Source organism: Aegilops tauschii, chromosome 2, assembly GCF_002575655.3.
Source record: "Aegilops tauschii subsp. strangulata cultivar AL8/78 chromosome 2, Aet v6.0, whole genome shotgun sequence".
NCBI classification, from domain to species: domain Eukaryota; kingdom Viridiplantae; phylum Streptophyta; class Magnoliopsida; order Poales; family Poaceae; genus Aegilops; species Aegilops tauschii.
In genome coordinates, this window is record NC_053036.3 from 652,984,078 (window position 1) to 653,009,649 (window position 25,572).

Sequence of the window (25,572 nt, forward strand, 5' to 3'; positions counted from 1 at the left end):
ATGTGTGTGTCTGGCGTGATGACCACGGTAGGCTAGGTCGTTGGCGATGTGTTGGAACTACCGCGGCATGCGTGTTGGTCACGTCGTGAGCACGCGCGGGCATGCAGATCGTTGAATTCCCCGTACTGCTGCCTGTTGTGTGTTGTCAATTGATAATGGAAAAGATATGTGGGATGCACTCGAGGCCAAGTTTGGGGTCTCGGATGCTGGCACTGAGCTGTACATCATGGAGCTATTCTATGATTACAGGATGACTGAAGAGCGCTCCATGGTTGAGCAAGCTCATGAGATACAGTCATTTGCTAGAGAACTTGAGCACTTCAGTTGTAAGCTACCGGACAAGTTTGTTGCCGGAGGTATTATCACTAAGCTTCCTCCTTCATGGAGGAACTTTGCTACCTTACTGAAGCATAAGAGACAGGAGTTTTCCGTCCCGGATCTCATTGGTACTCTTGATGTGGAAGAAAAGGCGAGAGCAAAGGACACACGTGCTCGAGGTATTGAGGAAGGATCTAGTGCCAATCTGGTACAGAAGAAGAACTTCCAGCCCCACAAGTTCAAGAACAAGGGCAAGTTTGATGGGAAGAACAAGGCTGTGCAACACACGAACTTCAAGAAGAAGAATGACAAGAAGAAAGGTGCTTGTCATGTGTGTGGGGATCCTGATCATTGGGCTCCTAGTTGCCCTAATCGCTATGACAAGCGTCATCCTGGGAGAGGCGGCAAGACCGCTAATGTTGTCATTGGAGACACTGACATGAAGGATGCTGGGTATGGTATATTTCCCACTATTCTTTCAGTATGTCATTCTCCTGGTTGGTTGATTGACACGGGTGCTAATGTGCATGTATGCGGTGATATTTCCATGTTTTCGTCGTATCAGAACGCAGGGACTTCAACCGTGCTGATGGGCAACGGTTCAAGTGCTTCTGTTCATGGTGTTGGCACGGTCGATCTGAAGTTTACTTCGGGGAAGATCGTGCGGCTGAAGAACGTGCTTTATGTCCCTTCCGTTAATAAAAATCATGTTAGCGGATCTCTTCTGTGTAGAGATGGCTACAAGCTTGTCTTTGAGTCAAATAAATTTGTAATATCCAAGTATGGAACCTTTGTTGGTAAAGGTTATGAGTCAGGAGGCCTGTTTCGTTTATCCTTATCAGACATTTGCAATAAAGTTGTTAATCATATTTGCAACAATAGTGAATCAAATGTGTGGCATTCACGTCTTTGTCATGTTAACTTTGGTTGCATGTCGCAACTAGCGAAGTTGAACTTAATCCCTAGTTTCACCACTGTCAAGGGATCTAAGTGTCAAGTGTGTGTGCAAGCTAAGCAACCTCGTAAGTCTCACACGACTGCGGAAACGAGAAATCTTGCACCACTAGAGCTCATACATTCAGATCTATGAGAAATGAATGGTGTTTTGACAAAAGGTGGAAAGAAATATTTCATGACGTTAATTGATGACTCCACTAGATACTGCCATGTGTATCTTCTGAAATCTAAGGATGAGGCTTTGAACTTTTTCAAGATCTATAAAGCTGAAGTGGAAAACCAACTTGATCAAAAAATCAAGAGGCTTAGGTCCGACCATGGTGGAGAGTATTTTTCCAATGAATTTGATGCTTTTTGTGCGAAACATGGTATAATCCATGAGAGGACGCCTCCCTACTCACCTCAGTCAAATGGGGTGGCAGAAAGAAAGAACCGTACTCTAACTGATTTGGTTAACGCCATGTTAGACACATCGGGTCTCTCTAAGGCATGGTGGGGGAGGCGATATTGACAGCATGTCATGTCCTAAACCGAGTCCCCACAAAGAACAAAGAGATAACTCCATTCGAGGAATGGGAGAAGAAAAGGTTAAAACTCTCTTATCTACAAACATGGGGTTGTTTGGCGAAAGTCAATGTTCCAATTCCAAAGAAGCGGAAGCTTGGACCAAAGACTGTGGATTGTGTTTTCCTGGGATATGCTTTTCATAGCATTGGCTATAGATTCTTGGTTGTAAAATCGGAGGTACCTGACATGCATGTCGGTACGATCATGGAGTCAAATGATGCGACTTTCTTTGAAGATATCTTTCCCATGAAGGATATGGCTACCTGATCTAATCAGGAGATGCCTAGTTCATCGAATCAGGAACCAGTTACAATTACCAAACCTGCCATTTCGATGGAACACTTTGAAAGTCATGTGGAGGAAAACAATGAAGTTCCTACTAGGAGCAAGAGACAGAGGACTACAAAGTCCTTCGGTGATGATTTTCTTGTGTATCTCATAGATGACACTCCCAGTTCTATTTCAGAGGCCTATGCATCTGAAGATGCTGACTACTGGAAGGAAGCGGTTCGTAGCGAGATGGATTCCATCTTGGCGAATGAAACTTGGGAGATAACTGATCGTTCTTATGGGTGCAAACCTATAGGATGCAAATGGGTATTCAAGAAGAAGCTTAGGCCTGATGGTACTATTGAAAAGTACAAGGCTCGGCTCGTGGCTAAGGGTTATACCCAAAAGGAAGGTGAAGACTTCTTTGATACTTACTCACCTGTGGCGCGACTGACCACTATTCGAGTTCTACTTTCACTAGCTGCCTCACATGGTCTTCTCGTTCATCAAATGGATGTTAAGTCTGCTTTCCTAAATGGAGAGTTGGACAAGGAAATTTATATGGAACAACCAGATGGGTTTGTAATAGATGGTCAGGAAGGGAAAGTGTGCAAGTTGTTGAAGTCTTTGTACGGACTTAAGCAAGCACCCAAACAGTGGCATGAGAAGTTTGAAAGAACTTTAACAGCTGCAGGCTTTGTTGTGAACGAAGCTGACAAATGTGTGTACTATCGCCATGGTGGGGGCGAGGGAGTTATCCTTTGCTTGTATGTTGATGACATACTGATTTTCGGAACAAATCTGAATGTTATTAAGGAGGTCAAGGATTTCCTATCTCGTTGCTTTGAGATGAAGGATTTAGGAGTGGCTGATGTCATTCTGAACATCAAGTTGTTGAGAGACGATGATGGTGGGATTACATTGCTTCAATCTCACTATGTGGAAAAGATCTTGAGTCGCTTTGGCTATAGTGACTGCAAGCCCTCTCCAACACCATATGATGCGAGCGTGTTACTTCGAAAGAATCAAAGAATTGCTAGAGATCAATTAAAATATTCTCAGATTATTGGCTCGCTTATGTACTTAGCCAGTGCTACAAGACCTGACATCTCTTTTGCTGTTAGCAAACTGAGTCGGTTTGTCTCAAAACCAGGAGATGTGCATTGGAAAGCTCTAGAAAGAGTTTTGCATTATTTGAAAGGCACTGCGAATTATGGAATTCACTACACTGGGCACCCAAAGGTGCTTGAAGGGTATAGTGACTCAAACTGGATCTCAGATGCTGATGAGATAAAGGCCACGAGCGGGTATGTATTCACTCATGGAGGTGGCGCTGTTTCTTGGAAGTCTTGCAAGCAGACAATCTTAACGAGGTCAACAATGGAAGCAGAACTCACAACACTAGATACAGCTACGGTCGAAGCAGATTGGCTTCACCGGCTCTTGAATGACTTGCCGGTTGTTGAGAAACCTGTACCGGGTATCCTTATGAACTGCGACAATCAAACTGTGATCACGAAAGTGAGCAGCTCAAAGGATAACATGAAGTCATCAAGACACGTTCAGAGAAGGTTAAAGTCTGTCAGGAAAATGAGAAACTCCGGAGTTATTGCATGGATTATATCCAAACGTCTAAAAATCTAGCAGATCCTTTTTCTAAGGGTCTATCACGTAATGTGATAGATAATGCATCGAGGGAGATGGGTATGAGACCCACAATATGAGTTGTTCACAGTGGTAACCTATTCTTTGTGATCGGAGATCCCGTGAATTAGATGTGGAAGACAAGTTGTTGGTCAACTGAGAGGAGAGTATCCTTACTATTAACAATACCACTCCATGAAGATGCAATACTCTTCTAATCTGCATGGCAGGTTGATGTATATCTTAATGTGTTCTAAGTGGCTCTTTTAAGCAGAGATGTTGTCCTGCAGAACATCTTTTGAAGAACACACCTATATGAGTCTGATTGTTAAACGTCGCAATCTATGAGAGTAGGGTTCTCTCTAGTAAACTCATGAAAGGTCTCGGAATATGACGCATAAGCTCCACCCGCGGGGAAGACCCACAGTAGCCACATATCGGTCAAGGCTTTACACTACAAAAAAATACACTTCCGTGATGATACGTGTTTGTCACAGTAGGTGGCGTTTTTTGTCATGGATGTACATCCATGAAAAATTTATGACAGAATCAAGATCTTCATACCTGTGCTGTCGTAGAAGTGTTCCATGACATTATCAAAATTATCATCACGGAAGTGTCCACTTCCATGACGATAAATCGCGCGTCACGGAAGTGCTTTCGTCAAGGGTGACCGACACGTGGAATCCACCGTAACGGAACGCCGTTAAGCTATCGGGTCGGGTTTTGGATCCGATAACCCGTTAACAGCCGCGACCAATGAGGATTTTCCACGTGTAAAATCATCATTGGCTGGAGGAAACACATGTCGGCTCATCGTTGGGACAGATGTCATCCACTCATTGGACAGAAGGCGCCTATGATACGTCGACATGTGGCACGGCCCATCAAGTTTAAATGGGCCGGCCCAACTAAAGGCCCACAAGATTTTGCGGACCATAATGGGCCGGCCCAGCTAAAGGCCGACGAGATTTTGTGGACCATAATGGGCTGGCCCAGCTAAAGGCCCACAAGATTTCGCGGGCCATAATGGGCCGGCCCAGGTAAAGGCCCACAAGATTTTTGTGTGCCATAATGGGCGGGCCCAGGTAAAGGCCCACAAAATTCTTGCGGATCATAATGGGCCGGCCCAGCTAAAGGCCCACGAGATTTCGCCGACACTAATGAGCCGGCCTAGCTGTAGGCCCACAAGATTTTGAGGACCCTAGTAGGCCGGCCCATATTTGATCCGGTCCATTAATGGCCTGCCACGTTCCGGGCCTAATAATGGCCCATATGAGATCCGGCCCGTTAAAAGCCTCCCAGGTTCTGGGCCAAATCACGGCCCAGATCAGGTCCGGCCCTTTAAGAGGCTTTGGCCTCAATTATGGCCCATATCAGATTGGGCCCGTTAACTGGACGCTATGCTTTTGGGCCCACTTGCTAAAGGCCTATTTAGTAATTCGGCATGATATTAGTTTTGGCCTGTTAAGGGCCCGTTTAACATTTCGGCCCTATAATAGTTTTGGCCTGTTAAAAGCCCGTCATATAGTTGGGCCTAACTACGGCCCGGTTTGCATCCGGCCTGCTCGCAGCCGATATCTGATTGGGCCAAACAAGGACCGAGACAATTTTGGCCTGTTAAAAGGCCGTGATTTGATTCGCACAATCAGGGGCCGGGGTCCATTTCGGGCAGCTGCCGGCCCGTGAGCTGTTCGGCACGTTTCAGGCCCAACCTACTTCTCAGCCTCCTAAAAGCCCATTGAGTTTTCTTGCGAAAAGAGGGCCGGGGGTTACTCGGCCTATTAAAGGCCCAAATCTACTAGTGGGCCAGTTTGACGAGGCCCATGATGCGGGTCATACATCGTGGTTGCATGACGGCCCGATTATGTACCGTAATTTTACGGTTTGGCCGGTTTACTGCGAAGACAGGATATATATACAGTAAAATAACTACGGCATCGTGAATAAGAAAAAACCTAGACTATACAGTAAAGAAATTACGGCATATTACATCCACTGGGCATCAAAGTTCGCCACTATGATAATAAAGCACAAGCAGACAGCAGATTACATACACTGGGCATCAAAGATCGCCACCAGTGCAAATAAACACGCCGACAAAATAATATACAAAACCGACAGCACTTCAATAGAGTTCAAGAAAGGTTAGCCCTGCTGGCGAGCTGCAGCGCAAGCACCTAACCAAGATGATGAGACTGCGCTTGTTCAACACTTATATCTTCCTCACTCTGAAAGATAAACAAGCAGACAGATGACATGTTTTGCACATAAAAGTATCAGTGATGACAATTCATCACATTTCTTACTGACGAATAAAGTGACACAGTTTAAAATTGCATTAACACAATATGGTATTGTTCAGGTCAAGACATGGCAGGAAATGACATTGTGAAGGAGTTGGCAGCTTCACGACACCACTGGATTACAGATCAAGAACTCATAAGTATCAATGGTTAGTGTGCTGTCAATTTATCCCATTTCAGATTAGCAAATAAAGAGACGGTTTAAATAATAGTAGAATGATATGACATTGTTCATAGTTAAGACATTGCAGAATATGACATTGTGTTGTAGTGGGTAGGTTCACCACACCAATGGATTACGGATGAAGAACAGAAGCATACATGCAGTGCAAAAGAAGATCACTTGCTCTGTATAGTTTAATTTACATGGTATGAAGAAGGAACTTGGTTGTACAACTGAAAACTTAAATTGAGAAGGACAAACTTTTGTTTATCAACTACATAATAAACTTTAAACATGCAATTTGATGCAAACACCAAAAATAAACAGCTGTTGCAGCCATGCCTAACCAAATATACACAACAAAGTTTGAAGGCTTGAGAAGGACAAACTTACATTACTGGTGAAGACAGGCTCTATAAAGCCCTTGTCCATGCTGATGGGGGGGGGGGGGCAATTCAAGAAGTTTACCATAGAATCTTCTTCATAAGCATTGCCTTTATTCTACATTTTGTTAAGAGTAAATATAGATGTGATAATATACGAAAAATGGAGAATATTTAAGATAAGATGAAGAGTGATGCTACATAACCAAGTAGCTATAAATGTATTTGCAGCGATACAGGCAAAAGGCACAGCCAAGAGCAATGCACAGCTAAACTTCTTCAGTACCAACCTTATGGTAAGAGTAAATATAGATCTGACGTGTAGAAAATGGAGGGCAAATGAAAATAAGCTGCAGAGTGATGGTACATGAACAACTACCTGTCAATATAAGTACACTGATAAAGGACAACATGTACTTACAAGAACAATGCAGAGCTAAAAAAATCATTGGCATTGGATATATTCTACACTAATGTAACCATTCATACAGATCAGATAATTTGGAGCGAACAATTGATAAGCAAGCTCTCATGCATACTGCTGTCACATAATGAACAAGGTATGTATGCAAGTACAGTGATACAGGACAACAGGTACTAACAAGAGCAAAGCAGCGGGCAACATATTTGCGATATCATGTCGTTCTTTTCAAACCAGAATTCTTCTTCGAGCAGATTTCCTGCAAAAAAGATCCGTAAGCCACATGCGGAAAAGTAGAAGTTCAAATTGTCATTTGATTTCATAGACAGTACCTCATCCTGGGAACGAGACCAGTGCATAACAAGGTTTTTCCATTCAATGTCTTCTAAATTTAGCACAGGAGACTTCACCGGAAATTCGTTTATAGACTTGCCATCAAAGTGTGATTTCCTTAGGTAACACCGATACTGCTGCAATGCTTCCTTGAAAAGCACAAGCAAGATTTGCTCGTCATGACTATCCAGATTGACCCTCGCCTAGTTACAACAATGTAATGTAAATCATTGATGTGTTCGATCAGCAGAAAACAGGAAAATAATAACCATGAATAATAGCACTTACACGTGAGTTGGACAGGAAGATATGAAAATGGTGTTTGTCTTCACTATAATCTTCCCATGATGGGAATATATGCACTTAGACCCTAACAACATTGAAAGCATTGTCTTTTAAACTGGGAATAAATGGAATGGGGTTCCAATCTGCAGGAATTGGCCGTCTCTGCAGTTGGGATAGGTCTTCGGCCGGTGGACTTGCTGTACTTTTTGCTGGAGTGGGTTTTTCTGTGGTACAGCTGGTGCTATGGCAAATGAAATGGGTATACCTTTTGCTGGAGTGCAGGTCCTGTGTGGTGGGGCTAGTGGTGTGGCCAGTGAAGTATGGGTACAGTCTGCTGGAGTCGGTCCTACGTTTAGTGTCACTGGTTGTACAACCAATATAAGTGGGGTGCTGTCTGATTTCTCCGGCACCACCACGTTTTTCAAGGACTTTGCTGGTGCTCCTTCAGGTTCGGCAATCACCCTCTTCCTTTTTGATGTCTAATGCGCAAGAACAGCATTTGAGTGGAAAAACATGGTATGATGACAGATGGAATATGTATTGATAATGGATGGGCATGGCATCTCGAGTTATATGATGAGTAAACTAAGCAGATGGCGGTGCAACAAAGTAGAAGAAATGCAATACAACATATGCAAGATACGCGCAATCAATAAAACCTTGCCAAATTAGAACAGGCACCTTGATTGGTGAACAGGACAGGCCATCTGCCTTTGACTCCTCGAGGTTAGAGTAGTCATTAGGATGATATTCTGAACAAGAATAAACAGGTGGGGAGCGTATGAGTTTCATTGCTTCCAGAATCGCACTCAATGCCTTGGTGCTAATTTTGTAAGTCATTGCAGTGTTCCACAATATTCTTCTGATGCGCGGATTTTGATATTCACTGTAATTGCGTATAATATCTGAGAACCATGAAAACATAAATAGTTGTGAGATTATCTTTGTAATGCAGACGATATTCTAATATAGGGGCGCCCCTGTAAACACTTGTGTGCTATCACTGGATTCTGATGAGAGAGCTCATGTGTGATGTAATATGGTGCGTGCATTTATATAATCTGGCACAAGTACACAAAAAATAGGCTCAAGAAGTAAGGATAGCTGGCAGATGATAGGTTCATAATATACTATATAGAGAGTTTATTGCCAAACCATGATAACAAGAGCACACAACAACTAGGCAGATCATAGTGTACATAACAGGGGTACACCATAACCACGATATATAAATCGGGAAAGTGGAACTGGCTTGAAAATACGGTGTTGTATTGCCGCTAGTAATTGAAAGCCTATCGATCATGTACAGGCCAGCTCTATCAGCTATTGACTGCAGATGTCCCTGCGCCCCTTCCTGACAAGGAACATACTGTACGTACTAAATACAGAATAAACAAAGAGGAACATGTTAAAGAACAGAAGAGGAAGCATATTCTTGAGGTTCCGCTTCATTGCATACAATGTTGGTTGCCCACTCATGATGAATCATAGCGCCCAAAGAAATGCAATTCCATGATGTCTCTCTATATGTGGAAATTTTGAACAAGAGTCATTAGGATCATATTCTGAACAAGAATCAACAGGTGGGGAGCGTATGAGTTTCATTGCATCCAGAATGGCACTCAATGCCTTGGTGCCAATTTTGTAAGTCATTGCAGTGTTTAGCTTCAAGAGTGGACTGCTGCTAGTGCGACACAAAGCAGCTACACAGATCATAGTGTAGATATAACGGGGAAAACCGTAAGCATCAGAGTAAAATCAGCAAAGTGGAACTTGCTGGAATATATGTGCTAGTATTGCCGGTACGGCTAGAAAGGCTTCGGATACCAGCTCTCTTCAAGTGAAGGTGTGGTACTGTTAATATCAATGTTACTCTCAAAGGCGACACAGCTCCCCGCATTTCCTTGCTATTCTTATAGGATTCAAGTGGGCAGGTGACTACAAATCCTATTCCTATGTTTACAAGATCCTACGAATCAAAGAGGCTCAAAGTGTCCATCACAACCGACCATATAGACCTCTACACTGCAAAAGTCCCTGCTCATCTTCAGTACAAGGAACATACTATACCACTATCATACTCCCTCCGTTCCAAAATATAAGTCTTGGTAGAGATTTCCACTATGGATCACATACAGATGTATCCAGATACATTTTAGAGTGTAGATTCACTCATTTTGCTCCCTATGTAGTCCATGGTGGAATCTATACAAAGACTTGTATTTAGGAACGGAGAGAGTACATATTAAAGAAGAACGGAAGAGGAACATGGTAAAGAAGAGCAAGCAGATTTTGGATAATAAAATGTTGGTTGCGCAGTGCCCACACATGATGAACCAGAGCGCATTAAGAATGCAACTCCCAGCTGTCTCTCGACCATTTCAGGCGGTTGGATGAAGATCCTACGTCTCCTAACCCATCTTCTTCCTCGTCTCTGATTCTTCCCATACAGAACACCGCACGGGCTGCCGGCCGGACCACCGGCCCCCGCCGCCTGTGTTCCTCCGCCACCCCACCCCCGCCCCAACCCCCACCCGCGTCGAGTTTTCTTCGTTCGGCGAGGCCCCACAACCACCCGAGCCCCTTCGTTCGCACCGGCGAACTCCGGCGAGCTCTGAAAAATCGACTGACCCAATTTTGAAATTTAGTCTACTGTGATTTAACTAGTGTGGAATATAAAAGGGGAAAACCATAAGCATTGGGAGCATAGTGTTGAGCGTGCCATGGCGGATCTGAAGGTGCAAAGCGGACAAAGGCAACTTCGCAACCAAGACAAGAAATCAGAGTAAAGCAGTGGCGATCTATTTTCTTGCTGCGATAAATAAGTTGAGCAGATACGAAAGAGTACCGCCTCTGGTGCGGCGCCGTGTACGCATCTGCTGAGAATTTGACGGTGCTGCGGGAGCGATGGCTGTCGGCGGCGTGGAAGCAGATCTAGGAGGGTAGACGGTGGCGGCGGGGCGCGGTGGACGAGACGGTCATAGGAGCGGTGCCGGCAAGGTGGACGACGGCGGGGATGAAGCGAGAGGACAGGATGCAAGGATCCCGGTCCGAAGCCATGGATGAGAGAGGTCGATCTCTTGTAATGGACGGCGGCGTCGGGGTATCAGCTCCGGCATGGTGGAGGAGGTCGGCGGTGGGTGGGGTGGCGGACGGCGGCGGACGGAGGAGGGTGGGGTGGAGAGGGTGTTTTGGCGCCCATGGAGTACGAATGGGGAAAATGGAGGTAGAGAGGAAGGGGGGAACCATGTATTCATGGCGCGCTTGTCTCAAATGCGAGGAAATTTACAAACTTAGCCCCGTTTCAAATTTCTACTACATCACAGCAACATTAGTCGGTTGGGGATAGGACGGTAATCTCGCATACACCAAATATTTGCCGACGAGAGTTTGTTTTTGGCGCCCACCGTGTATGAATATCAATCAGGGCGGGAGTCGATTTCGGCGGAGGACACACTGTGTTTTGGCGCCCACCATGTATGAATCCGGGTGAGAGGCGGTTACGTCACGTTTGGGTGAAATTACAAACCTACCCCTATCGAAACCTATAGAAATCCAGCAGATAGGCTTTGCGTGGCAGGGATAGGCAGTAGTGATTTCCATCTCGCAGATTTTGGTTTCGGGCGGTTACTGCAAATTTCCCCGCTTCGTTCAAATTTTGCAGAGTGCACGTTTACCGTGCCAACTCAATTCGAATCCCGTTTGGATTCTATTTTTTTTTCGGGCGGGATCCATTTTCAATTGGAATTACATTCTATATACATCATTTTTTTATATATATACTTTCAAAAGCACAACACCATTTATACATAAGTATGGTTTACAAATGGCATGATCTCAGATTCATAAGGTTGTATCCATCAATTTGGATTTTCAAATTTTTAAAACCACTTTATGTTGAAATCCAATGTGTGCATTCCTCGCTAACTGTCTCCAATTAATATGTGTTTCATGCGGGTTTTTTTACTTCTCAAACATGTATAATGTGTTTCACACACGCAACATATAGTGTAATCCCGTTTAGACATTAATTGCATATAAACCATGCATTGTTTGTAACTGAAGAATCTATGGACCACCAATATTGATAAACTATATAACATTACACGTGTGCCCAAATTCAAATGAATATGCATGTTTGATACACCAATTTGCGTTATGATATTATCGATGTCGTGATCTCCAGTTTAAATATTTGAATCCGCTTTAATCCAGATATTCGTCTCATATAACTATCACTCATGCTTATATGGGACTATCTCTCTGGACCTATACGCGTTCATCGTCTCTCAGGTATCTCCCGTGCTACCTGTATGTCGACAATGATCTTTTATCTTCGTAACACACGGACGGTACTCTCTCCCTCGACCTTCATCACTCTATCTCTCTTTAAGTATATCTCGCTCCCTGCTATGTGTCTCTAACTATGATTCTCCATGTGGAATCTCTTTCTCTCACACAAACACAAAACTTTGTCTCCCGGGGTCTCATTTCTCTCTACTATTCCCATGTGTGCCACTCGCACACCCCTCATACAATGATGTCTTTCGCTCCTTAGATATGAGAACCTACGACTCTTCCTCTTCAATATCTATTTCTCACACACAAACACAAACTCTGTCTCCCAGGGTCTCCTATTTCTCCATTGTTCTCTTGTATGTCGCTCACACACACCCTCTATCCCTAGATATATCTTGCGTTCCCTCGTATGTCTCTCTAGCTATCACTCTCGTTGTGAAATATCTTTCTCTCTCGCAGACACAAAACTCCGTCTCTCTGGATCTCATTTCTCTCTGATATCTGTTTGTATGTGACTCACATGCACCCGCTCTCTATCTCTCTCACACCCACACACATAACCCAACCTTCTGATACACTCGAATCCTATCTCTAACGCACACTAGCTAGCATCTTTATCATTCTATTTATCTGTTTCTCCATCAACCTTCTTTCTCGCCCTCACTCTTTATTCCTATCACGCACACTACATATGTTTCTCTCTACATGCAGTCAAGTGCCCTCTCACACACATATATAACTTCACCCTTTGAACCACCCAACGGTCATCTCCAACACCCAAACTAGCGGATGTCCCTCTAGCTAGCATCTCCATCTCTGTATCTATCTGTAGTTTCTCCGTCAACATTTCTTTCTCGCACGGTGTCTTGCTTCCTATCACCCACACTATATATGTCTCTCCATACATATGCATTTATAGGTTGGTCTCTTTTGCACAATCGTTGCGCCTCACTCCCTCTGCTCGCCATAGATGCATGCTCCAGCCCACGCCACTATCTCTTAAAGACAAAAACACATGCTCAATTGTCGGGCCTTCTTCCCTGCATTCTCACATGCATGCATATTGTCATACCGATCCGTCTCTCCCATGTCGTTGATCTTATGACTTATGTATTCTTTCTTTTATCTCGATCATGCGTGCGCACACACACACATCCCACGTATACATGTATACCTCTCACACATGCACGTTCAAGGTCTCTATGTCTCCATACGCCTGCATGCACCATCGATATATAGTAGTCTTCCTCGGTGTCTCTCGAACAAACACGTTCTCTCGATGTCGACTCCTCTCACGCGCACACACCTTCTCTTCCCTCTCTACGGGCATTTTCTCTCTCGCACCCCATCGTTGGTGGCCTCTGCCATACACATCACCTCTCTATGATGAAGCCATGGACACTTAAATTACATCCGCCACAGAGGACCCCGCGACACACACACACACACACACACACACACGCACGCACCCCCCCCCCACACACACACACTAAGACTCCATCTCTCTCTCACACACACAAACACACACACACACGCACGCACGCACGCACACCCCACACACACACACACTAAGACTCCATATCTCTCTCTCACACACACGCACACACACACACAAACTAAGACTCCATCTCTCTCTCTCTCCTCTCTCTCTCTCACACACACACACACACACTAAGACTCCATCTCACACACATGCTCTAGGCAGAGCATTTGTTCCTACCACCCTTCATCCAACCTTACCCGTATGATAAACAATTACCTTTATTTACTTGCATAACATGGACAAATTCCACTTTACTTTAGTAGTCAGCAAACTTATCATCTGTACCCTTATAAAAAAATGAGTTGGCGGTGATGGTGTGCCTGCCATCTTGTAATACAGACCGTATGATCTATATCTGAGGATAGAAAGCAAACTATGATAATTTTACAAAAGATACCCGCACCTCTCTCCACATCATTATCTCCCGCAACCTCATTGCTCAGCAATTAAAAAAGAAATAAGTCTCTGGAACAATCTAGCATGCATGGTGGCCGCTGCCGCCTGCCGGCGCCGTCCATCCCCATGCCTCCGCCCATTCCGACCACCAGTCACCACTACGCTCCACTCCTCCTCGCCTTATCTCTCATCTTTCATTTTTTCGATGACATTCTCGAGATACCAGTTTTCTGATAAAATTCTCGAGATATCATTAGTTTTTACACATGGGATTACTCCTGCATGGGTCAATCACAACAGGTGTTCTGTAAAAAAATGCATATTGATGTTCCGTGCAATGCACGAAAATCTTGCTTGTAATTATATAACGCAAATCACGAGCAGGAAGTGACATTTTTTTGACACAACCACGTTAACATGGCCACGTAAATCACTAGCTAAAGTAAATACCATTATACTTATATCCCGATGGAAAAGGTTGAGTACATGTCCCAAGAGTAGAGTTGCACACACGCACTCTGTCTCTCAGAATCTCTCTGACACACACACCTGTTACGTGACGCCCACTTAAGCAGACACGTATGTTACAATTTGTGCACCCGCGGGTACACGTGATGCTGCGCATTTATTTAAGCCGGAAGGTGAACCCAAACAGTAGCTGCATTCATTCCCCTCCCGCCGCCTCTTCTGTGGTCGCCGTCGCCCGGTAGCCATGGGCCGGCCGAAGGTAACAACATACGCCATACTCCCGCCGGAGCGGCGCTTTAATATGGAAATTTTAGTGGTCATGCATGCATCTCTTTGTGCTAGCACTCCTATATAAGGGTTGACCGGTCGCTTCCCGTGGACGTGCTCGGGCGGTGGAAGAGAAGGAGAAGGGAAGCGGGCTGTGGAGTAACTTTTTTACCACAATTTCTTAGGAAACTGAGTGCAATAATTGAGTAGTTTTGCAAACTACCAGTACTACACCTGAAACGGTTAAAAACCTATACTCTCTTGCCAGCGCGCGCTTCCCGCGTGAAACGGTCAGCGTCGCCCTGGAGCGTCAGTGCCGCATTAATGCCCGGCTTTGAAGTGGCGCGACGGCCGAGAGAGCGCCGCTTCCCGGTGCACGCGACTGCTCCGCGTCGAGACTGGCCATAGGCCCTGTTTGGATCCATGGGTTAGAGTTAGTTTGAGCTAGTTGGGGCTCAAATATCCCTAAAGTATCCAAGCATGAGGGTTTAAATTGGAGCAAGTTGCACCAAACCCACCAAAAAAACTATCCCACCCAAGAGGTGCTAACTGGAGATAGTTCTCATTGGGACCACTGAAAAATCACTTTTCTCTCTCCATGAAGTGCATTTATTGTCAATCTAACCCTGTCACCCAAACACCTCTTTGGCTACAGTTAGTTCAGGGTTAGTCATGAGTTAGTCTAACCTCTAACTAAGTTAGAGTATCAAACAGGAGCAGTATAGGACATGCAAGTTGCTCAAAGCATACAGGCAAATTCGTACGTGAAAGGATTTTTTCCTTTTTGAAAACGGAACGTGAAAGGAATTTTTCTAGAATGCTCTTGGCATGTCGCTAACATGTGATAGTTAACGGACCTCAATAGACGACAGAAACGCGAGCCCGCCGCACTTTGATAGAGACGAGGAGGGAGAAGCGATACAGGCTGCTGGATTACTAGAGATAAGTGCCGCATGGAAGCCAAGAAATATGGTGATAGCGTGGGTTAGCCATGTACTAGTATGATGTAACTAAACTGGGCTGCCGTGTTTCGTACTCTTCTAGTCCACTGTGGAGATGATTGGTTAATTTTATATCGCTGAATAATATTAAATATTATGAGTGCAGACGCTCCACCACGAGGTTCCTTGCTCCTTCTCGGTCGTCCGGAATCTATGTTCTTCCACTCTATTTTTTTTACGTGAGCTTTGTTCATCCTTTTGCCAACACGCGAGACATCTAGCATCAAGGTGCACGTGTTATGCAAGGATCGTTCCATCTATATGAAGAACACGTGGGACTGGAACTACCAGACGGACATGTACCCAGGAGTGGACGTACGAACCTGAGTAATGTAGCGCAGTAAGTGAAGTAGAAAGGCACAAATGGTATGAACATGGGTGGCATATAGGGTGTGTTTGGTTGCGTTCTCGTCTCAGCATAGTTGTTCCCTCTTCATGCATGCTCAACTCAACACCCCTCTTCATGCATGCTCTCTTCATGCATGCTTCTAGTGTATTTGTGCTAAACTAGTGTGGACTCATGCACCCTCCATACACTCTACCAAACACCCAAAAGTAGGTCAAGAAGGGAACTCTTGGGCGGCATTTGTCTCTTACTACGTACTACCACTAAATGTTGTACGTGCAATGCACGGTGATGTTATGGAGTACGTGCCTAAGTACTCTACTACTACTATATTAGTTGGAGGCACATATTAACTTTTATATTTGTTTACGTGTATGCCCCGAGACCTTCCAACTAGACGTGTCTTTCTCTCCAGGTCGCTCTTTGTATCGTTCATACCACTAAGTACTACTACGTGTGGTCTCCGACCCAGAAGTGGAAGAAGTGGAGACGCTCTACCACGCTGTTTTTTTACGCTGGGCTCTACCATGATGTTCATGTCCCACTCCTTTCGTTGACGTGTGGGACATCCAGCACGTGCCGTGTTTGGCACCCTTCGTCGTAAGAGTTGAAATGCTAGCATTCATCAGAAATAAAAAATAATTATAAATCGGCAGTGATACTATTTTTTTGCGAACCAATCAGCAGTGATACTATACCACGCGGTTTCCTTGCTCCTCGATATCGGAAAGAATACTTCCGTTCGCCAACATGTGGGACGTCGACCATCCTGGTCCACTTGCCATGCACGCACAACTCCAAGGGAGAGTCACCCAGGTCGTCGCACCGCAGTAACAATGACTAATGAGCCGTCAAATCACAGGCCCACTTCCCACTTTGAAGTTGCTCGGACGAAGGAACCATCATGACTTCGTTGAATTCCGCTACTTGAAGAAAACTACCGTACCAGCAGTACTGCTAGCTACAGTAGTTACTCCAACAGAGGCCTCCTTTCGTTCATAGGATAGGAATATGAAAATCATAGGAAGTGAGATGACATGCATCTCAATTCCTATAGAGAAAGAGATGCCATTTGATGCTTAGGATAGGCATTTTTCCATTTAGTCTAGGCTAATGTACTGGTAATTTGCTCTAAAAACTACAATAGTAAGTAGTAGTATTGGTACATGCTCGTACTCAGACACAGACACACACACTAACTACTAGTACTACTACTTCTCACATGCTGGCCAGACGTCGTCGTTCTCCTTCCCGGCTTTGTCGGCGACACCCCACTGTGCTTGGATCTCCGCCGACCTCTCCACAGCAACGTGTGCGTCCTTTTCTTTCTTGCGGCGTCGGGCCTCTCTTTTCTTGAGTGCTTTCTGACTTTTCCGCTCCCTCTGTGCGGCTTTGGCCGCCTCTTGCTCTACCGCCCATTCGGCCTTGGCATCTTCAAATTCCTCCCACATAGTTGTGAGGTCGCGAGCGGCGATGAACTCGGCACGGCGGGATGCCATCGCTTCCCTACCATTTTGTGTGCAGTCGTGGGCGGTGAGGAACTCGGCGCGGCGGGATGCCATCGCTGCCTTACCGGTTAGTGTGCGGCGTGGTGGCATGAACGACGCTTGGTGAGAGCTCTGGGGTGGAGTGGCCGGACAACCGTATAGTGCATTGGTTTGTCAAGAGCTCAAGTACAGAAGACGAGGCAAATTTGGATTCCCCTTCAATCCTGGTCATTTACTACCGAGTAAAATGCATTGGTGGTCATCGAACTTGTCTTGATAGCTCACTTTGATCATTGTATATGAGATATGGTGATTATACGGTCACTAGCTCAGCGTATAGCTCCGTATTTGTCTGGTTGACCAGTCAAACAGTCCGCATGCGCCTCATCAGCTCGTGTTCTTTATCTATCTACGCGGGCCTACCTGTCAATGGAGAAAGAAATACATAAAAACCAAAATTATGCGTATGTGGGGAATCAAACCACGGACTCGTCGCTGCAACGCACCCTCGTCAGCCAAATGAAAATGAAATACTTCGCGTCAGACACTCACGCTCACGCTGTCAAAGCATGCTAATGCATGCACGTCGCCCTCTAAATCAAAGTCCTGCTCATGGCGCAACGCAAACTGTGAGCCCATCACCTGCGCGCCCCGGCGGTGCCTGACATTACTGTTTAGACGTTTGATGGAGGCCTACGCGAATGCCGAGCATGTATTCACCTGGCTCAACACCAACGGTCATACTCGGACCGCCTTGCTCATGTATATCGTCCATCACAACGACAATCTATAAAACAGCCTAAGCTAGAGAGGGTACTATGGTAGTATGGTACGGAGTATGTACTATCGTGAGCGACCGATCTTAGTGCCACTGCACACCGAAACCCCTTCCATCGCTAGCGCGCGCTTCCCGCCTGAAACGGTCACCATCTCTCCAGAATGCCAATGCCGCATTCACCGGACTTAACTGCAGGTGCAATTGGTGTGTCACTCACATGCGGGCCAGATGCATGTTGGGCCCACATGTCAATAACCCAAACGCATCTGCAGTTAAGTCACTGAAGCAGCATCCGCATTCACGCCCGACGAACCTACTTCGGCGCCAGCTGTCCATCCGTCTACCGCGGCACCACTTCAAGCATGGCCTCCTGGCGCTCCGAAGCTCTCTTGGACGTACTGTCGCAGGAGCAGACGAGGGACATCGGCGGCTCCACTCCGGGCACGCTCGAAAGCTCTCTTCGACGTACTGTCGTAGGAGCAAACGAAGGAGATCGCCGGCACCCCCCCCGGCCGCCCTCCACCGCCACGACCACGAAGCCGGCGCGCGTGCGCGGGCACAGCCGGCAGCGAGGAAGAGTAGTACACGGTAGGTCGCCGCCGTTCTGGAGGAGGAGGTTATTGAGGCGGATGAGGAGGAGGCAAAGGCAATGGCCGGCTTTCTCGGGTTCATGGCCGAACATGGTGGTGGGGCGCCGGCGATCGTTTAGATTAGGTTTACAGTAGGTTTTAGTACGGTTTGTGCGAAATATGTAATGAATTTCGTCCAGCTTGTAGGAAAAGTTTTTGAAATGTAATGAATCCGGTTAATTTGAAATTTGCTTTGTTTGCACGAATTTCGTCCGGTTAGTTCATATAGTTGTCAAAAGGTATGCGGGCAGCATCGGATGGCATCCATCAGTGTCCTCGGACAGATGCCGGTGTACATTTGTGGGCCAGCGCTGGAGATGCCCTAACTATCATGCTATAATCGCTAACAATCCTCCATTATTTGGCAGGGAATAGTTATCCCTCGATCAAAATCAGATCCGCGGTGTTTCGCACTCCTCCCGCGTAAGAGTATAAACTCTTGCTTACATAAAAATGGAGCAAGTGGACGGCACTATAGCACGTCATATCACTCGAACTAGCTCGCCTAACGAGCGGGAAAGCACCGCCCTCGTCATTTTGTTCTGGATTTCTATCGATCGATCGCGCGGAAATGTTACGCTTCGCAAGTTCTAAAGGAAAAGGCGGCACACTTACGACTCGTACTCGTCGCAACCCCGAGAGTCCGGCTCGCACGCCGCTCACCAGAGGGGACACACGTTGTCTTGCAATTTCAATGACATGTGGGACCGTAATTGAATAAACCGTCGATAGGTGAAATCTAATCGCTCGGCGGGCGTCGGCTGAGAAGAGAGAAACGGGGGAGGGAGAACAGATCGCCCGCCCGCCGCGCACGGACTCCAAGAAATATATGGTGATAATGTGAGGTGGGCCATGCTGGAGTCCGGACCGTTTCCGGAGCCCGCTCTCACCGCCCTGGCCCCTCAAGACGCCAGCTGCCCGCCGCATGCATGCATAGCAAGTAGTACTCCTTATGTGGAGGAGAGAGAGGCATTGACAAAGTCAAGGAGTGGGCTCTGCAAGAGCCCGTCTCTACACGTGCTCCTAGGTATAAAAAATAATTCTAAAATAAGGCATAAAAAACAATTGTGTCTTAAAAAAAGAAAGGTAAAAAACATTTGAGAGGAAATAGATAGAGAGAAAGTGAGAAAAAGCTGTAACCTGGGCATTACATGAGGAAGGAGGGAGTGGTGCACATGCCAAGTTCACTGGGCTGCCGTGTTTCACACTCCTCCGTCGTAACAGTGGAGACAATAGCTTTCATCAAAAATAAACAATGAATACTCGTTGCTTGTCCTCTATATCAGAAAGAATACTTTCATTCGCCGACATGTGGGACGTCGACCATCCTGGTCCACCTGCCATGCACAAAATTATCCTGGTCTACCCCGGTCGTATCGCAGGCCCAACCTTTCCCACTGTAAGTTGTTCGGACGAAGGAACCATCATGACTTCGTTGAATTCCGCTTCTTCAAGAAAACTTACTGTACTCGCAATACTGCTACCACACGCGAAGACTGGACGGCACTGTACCACGTGATATCACTGAAACCCACTAGGCCAAACTAGCCCGCCTAGGTCATCTATTTTGGAACGGAAAGAGTACGTCTCTGCACTGCTATGATTTTGTGTTGCACGTTCTCTGTACTTTGGCTACAATTTTCCTACCCTATGAACCAAATGAGTCCTGAATGTATGTCGACTATTGTCTGATCGATCGCTAAGCCTACAATTTTAGGATCTAGGGCTATTGGTCGATCGACGAGGGATAAGTATAAGCGTACCACGAGCTCATCAGCCCCAATGTTTCTCTTCGGTGAGTGTTTTGCAAGTACTATAGCTCGCACAGTAGCTAGCCTACTAACACCAAGAATCATCAAACAAGCCCTGCTGATATGATAAACAATTCAAACTTACATCTAAACATGCCATATATTACATCAAAAGCTGGTGAGGATACATCTGTTTCCATAACTCGGAGAGGGTTCGCATGATTCATCGCATGATTCACTATCAAACAAAAGTAGCAAGATCCGCCCACACAAGACAGTGCACTAGCCCTAAGATGGTTTGATAACACGCATCGTTCTGGTAATTAAACACAGGGCAATGCAAACTACCCTGAAGGATTAGCGCGAACAACTATTTCTTGTCATCGATCTCTCGGGCAATGACCACAGCACGGACAGCGGCATGGGAATCGATTTCTGGGGCGATGTCCACAGGACTGACCGCGACATCGGAATCGATCTCTGGGGCGATGTCCACAAGATGGACAGCGGCATCGGAATCGATCTCCGGGGCGATGCCAACAGGACGGGCCACGACATCGGAATCATCAAGGACGTCCACCGGCACCTGCACAACCCTAACATTTTAGCAAGCACATTGCAAATAATCAAAAACCACAACTATGGTAATAAGCCATTATTTTTTACCTTGTGTAGCTCACCGGGGGATCTCATCCCTCCGGGGGCCATCTCCTCGTCCTCGATGGGGGCATCACCTTGCCAGGGGAATACTGCTTCTCAACGGCGACTATCTCCTCAAACTCGGTCTTGAGCCTCACATAGGTGGCAATCAGAGTTCCTGGGGGAGGCACGGTGGGGCCCTTGCTATTCTTCCAACTTTATTTGATGAGTTCGTCCGCCAACGTCCTCAACTCTTTGGCCAGTGCTTGTTTCTTAGAGTTCTTCGTCTCCATGGGTTGGCCCGCCAACATGGTCAACTCGTTGGTCGGTGCTCGCTTCCTGGAGATCGCTGTCTCCAGTGGGTTGTCCGCCGGCAACTCTTTGCCTAGTGCTCCAGGATCCATCAATGAACTGACAAAAAAAGCAATCGAAAGGAAACCACAATCGCAATGGAAACGGGAAAAGAATAGGATGTGAGAATCGGTCGGTGCTTCGCAAAAAGAAGATTCTTGGAATGAAAATATAGTAGCATAACTGATTCGCCCACCTTTCCTTCGTCGGTACATAAGAAAAATGGCAGAAGTGAGTAGCCTGGAGTGAGGTTTTCTTCAAGAAAGGGAAGAAAGGGCTTGAACGAGCGTTCTAGTGAAATGATGGTTGCTTTGTCTAGTCCAACTTGGAGGCCACCTTACCACTACTGGTAAAGGTGTGGGTTTTGTGATATGACGGGTCATGACGGCCACACCGGGGTGACAGGTGAGTCTCGACTGTAGCACCTCGCTGTGATTTGGTGGATGGCACGCGGGCCCAGATGCTTTGAAATGTCTCGCATGTAGATAGAGCGGCTAGTCATATAGGAGTGCTCAATATTGTGCACCGCGACCAAGGCGGAGAGGAAACCGAGAGAACTACGTAATTAATGCATGAGTTTAATTAGGGTAGTTTTGTAAAGTACGAGATACATTCCTCCAATCGCAAAATGCCTTGGTTCATGAGATTTGAGATTTGAGCCCTATAAACCGGAAGGGAGGGAGTACTGCACACGGTGTAGTCTAGTCACTTGTTGAAATCTCTAGAAAGGCAAATACTCCTTTCCGGTTTACAGGGCTATACTACTCCCTCCGTCTAGGTGTGTAAGTCATCTTACGAAAACAAAATAGTCCCAAAACACTTAGGCGCGGTGCATTAACTTCTACCTTGTTTCTTGTTTCATGACATATCAACCAATAAGAGATGAGAGGTGTGCATGCTTTTAATGACTTGCAATGGCTAGTTCATTGCATGCAATGCTATTAATTAGCAAATAAACATTGGTGACCCCAGGAGGAAACGGTGCTAAGCGTGTGGACCTATGCAGAATGAGTATCAACCAATGGATAATGGAGTTTAATTGTTAAACAATAGCAAATTTGTCTCATGCAAGAGCCTGGCTAGTACTCCAAGGAACCGCACCACGCGAGCGTTCGCAACTGCCATGTTCGGGTTGCGCTTGGCTCTTCGCCTCTTCGAGAAGACGAACAATGATGTTACTCCTACTTCTACAGTATCGAATCCACTGTTGCATGTCCGTCCACCTTGTGCGGGAGGGATAGCGTGTAGCGAAAGCTTCTACTTACTGCTCCTGCCTTTGCGTCTATGACAGGTGGGCCCAACAGGTGGTTGGCCCTCCTGTCATGCAGCCAAAGGCAGGTGCAGTTAAGGCACCGGAGCTCAGTCCGAGAGGGAGAGGGCGTTGTAGTAATCAAATTTCTCGGTCTTGTACGAGTTGACGCGACACATCAAAGCACCACACTCGATATAAGTCTTTTTACACATTTCAAATGGGCTACTTCGTATGTAGGAGTAGACATATTATGCTTCGTATGTAGTCATTTGGAAACGGAGGGAGTACAACGCATGCATGCATGTCGTGACTTTCCTTTTGATACTTGCATGTGTTGATTTGATGCACCTTGCCAAATTTTGACTATAAATTTAACTAACCAAATTTTCATGCATGTCACAAAAAATTACGGGGCTATTTGGATTGTGACTATGTTTGTCTTATGTTGCCACATTATTTTTCCCACACTTGCCACACTTGCCTAACCTGAGTTGCTCAAATTGTTAGACACACTTCGGCTTGCCTAAGGGAATCTTGCCACAATTTTTGTGGCTATGTCTGGGGTTCGCTGCTAATAAAAAAAATCTTGTCTTAGGTGTGGCCTATAAAAAGGACTTATATTTAGGAACGGAGGGAGTAGAAAATATAAATAATAATGCATGTTGGGGCAACCCACGTTTCCGCTAATTTTAGCCGTGGGCTTGTTCACAATTTTTACGAGGGGTTGGTTGTTCATTTAATGGAGGGACTTGTAGTACCAGACTTGAACGATACAAAGTGCGACCTGGCACACCGTAACACCACTTGGAACAAGTGGGTAGCTATCTCAAAAAACAATCAACAACTAAAAAAACCGCGACCTGGCATGTAGTAGTACACAATTTTAAACGATTGTTTTGATGGAGTGAAAAAGGAAAACTACCCCACTATGTATATATAGGTCGGAGCCTCCGCGCTTGCTTGCTAGGGTTGCTCTATTCACACACTCTCATCCTCTCCAGATCTAAACAAGATAGGGGTAGTAACACTGTCTTTCTCCCTTCAAAAAACACTGGCTTTCTATCCTCACCGCTGGTTACAGATCCGGACGTATCCCCCTCCGCCGGTGAAGGGGAGGAGGGGCAGCGTTTAGGCCGTCGTCGACGGCGAGGGAGGAGACCCACTGCCGGCCGCACCGTTATCTCTGGCCGAGCGCCGGCGCGGGAAGTCCTCCGATCCCTTCGTCGTTGCCTGTGGGCGGATCCGGCCTCCTGCCGCCCACCTATCCACATCCCGACGACCTTCAGGTATATCTTCGTTCGAAACCGCCTTAGCTCTACTTCCCCAGCTCGCTACGTCGCTGCATGTGCATCATTTTCTACCTCTCAGCCCCTCTCGATTGGATGGTCCAACATCACATATTTTTTTCTTCTATTGTTAGAGGTAAAGCTACTTCATGGAGTCGAATCTTGTAGTCCCTCCGTCCGAAAATACTTGTCATTGAAATGGATGTATCTAGATGTATTTTAGTTCTAGACACATCCATTTTGATGACAAGTAATTCCGGACGGAGGGAATACTTGGTTCAAACAAGAAATAAAGTTGGGGTGGGGGAATTTAGTATGTACATCGGACTTGGTACAAACAGGAAGGAAAGGGGGTGAAAGTAGTACAGACTGGTTATCCAACCGGTCTCTTGGTCGAAAAGGGAAATATAGGGGTAACGCTGTACACAGTGGTATGACCAGGACTAGATTTGCTATCCACACATAGGAGTAGGTGGCTAGAGTGAACAAAAATGGGACCAACCCAGATATGTTTCTTGGATGTTTGTTTCTCGGGGCAACAAACTATGAATCACCACTTTATGCCCCTGTTTACGTACATGGTGCTGGACTGCTGGTGCACCCACTGTCCCATGCCCTTATACCAAATATTTAGGCTCCGTTCAGAATAAAGGGGCAGAAAACATAGGTCTTGATGAAAATAGAGGAATAGGAAAGGAATGTAGATATAAAACTATGGAACAGCGAACCGAAGGAAACTCTCAAGAGAATGTGTTCGGATGGACTACAAAATGTACAGATTTGTTTTTTTAGAGTAGCATGCTTGGCAGTATGAGATGCTATTTGTTTATTCAGCTGCACAGTGACTACTCTTGTCCTCACCTCACGTACCACACATAGGTTGATTTTTTTATTCCAGCAACACAGCACAGCAACCTGTCCAACACATGGCAGCGAGCGCCTGCCTCGGGCTTCCGCCCAAAAAATGAGCAGCGCGTGGATGTTTCTATTCCTATGAAATCAGTACTACTAGACCAGCTTTCCTATGAAACACTATTCACCTTTTCCGTGTTCCGAACGGTTGGAAGGGAAAGAATACCGTAGGAATTGTGTTCCTACGAAAATCCTGCACCAAACCTGTGAACCGAACGCAGCCTTAGCTGTTCTTAATCTAATGTCCCTGGTAAAAATGAAGCCATGCCACTGTTATAAGCCATGACAAGTTTAGCCAAATGTTTTTGCCTGTAATTGTTTGAGACTCTGACTGTTTCCTCTGTGCCTTTTTGTGCAAACAATTATATCCAATTCACCTGGTTGCTGTTGTGACCTTTTGGTGCACTGCACAAAACTCTTCTTAAAAGAAGTGACTTTTACTGTTTAACTGGAATGTCAGAATGGAACAGTTGGTTCATTTTGGTGGAACTGCACAAAGGGAGATCTGTGTTCCAATCCT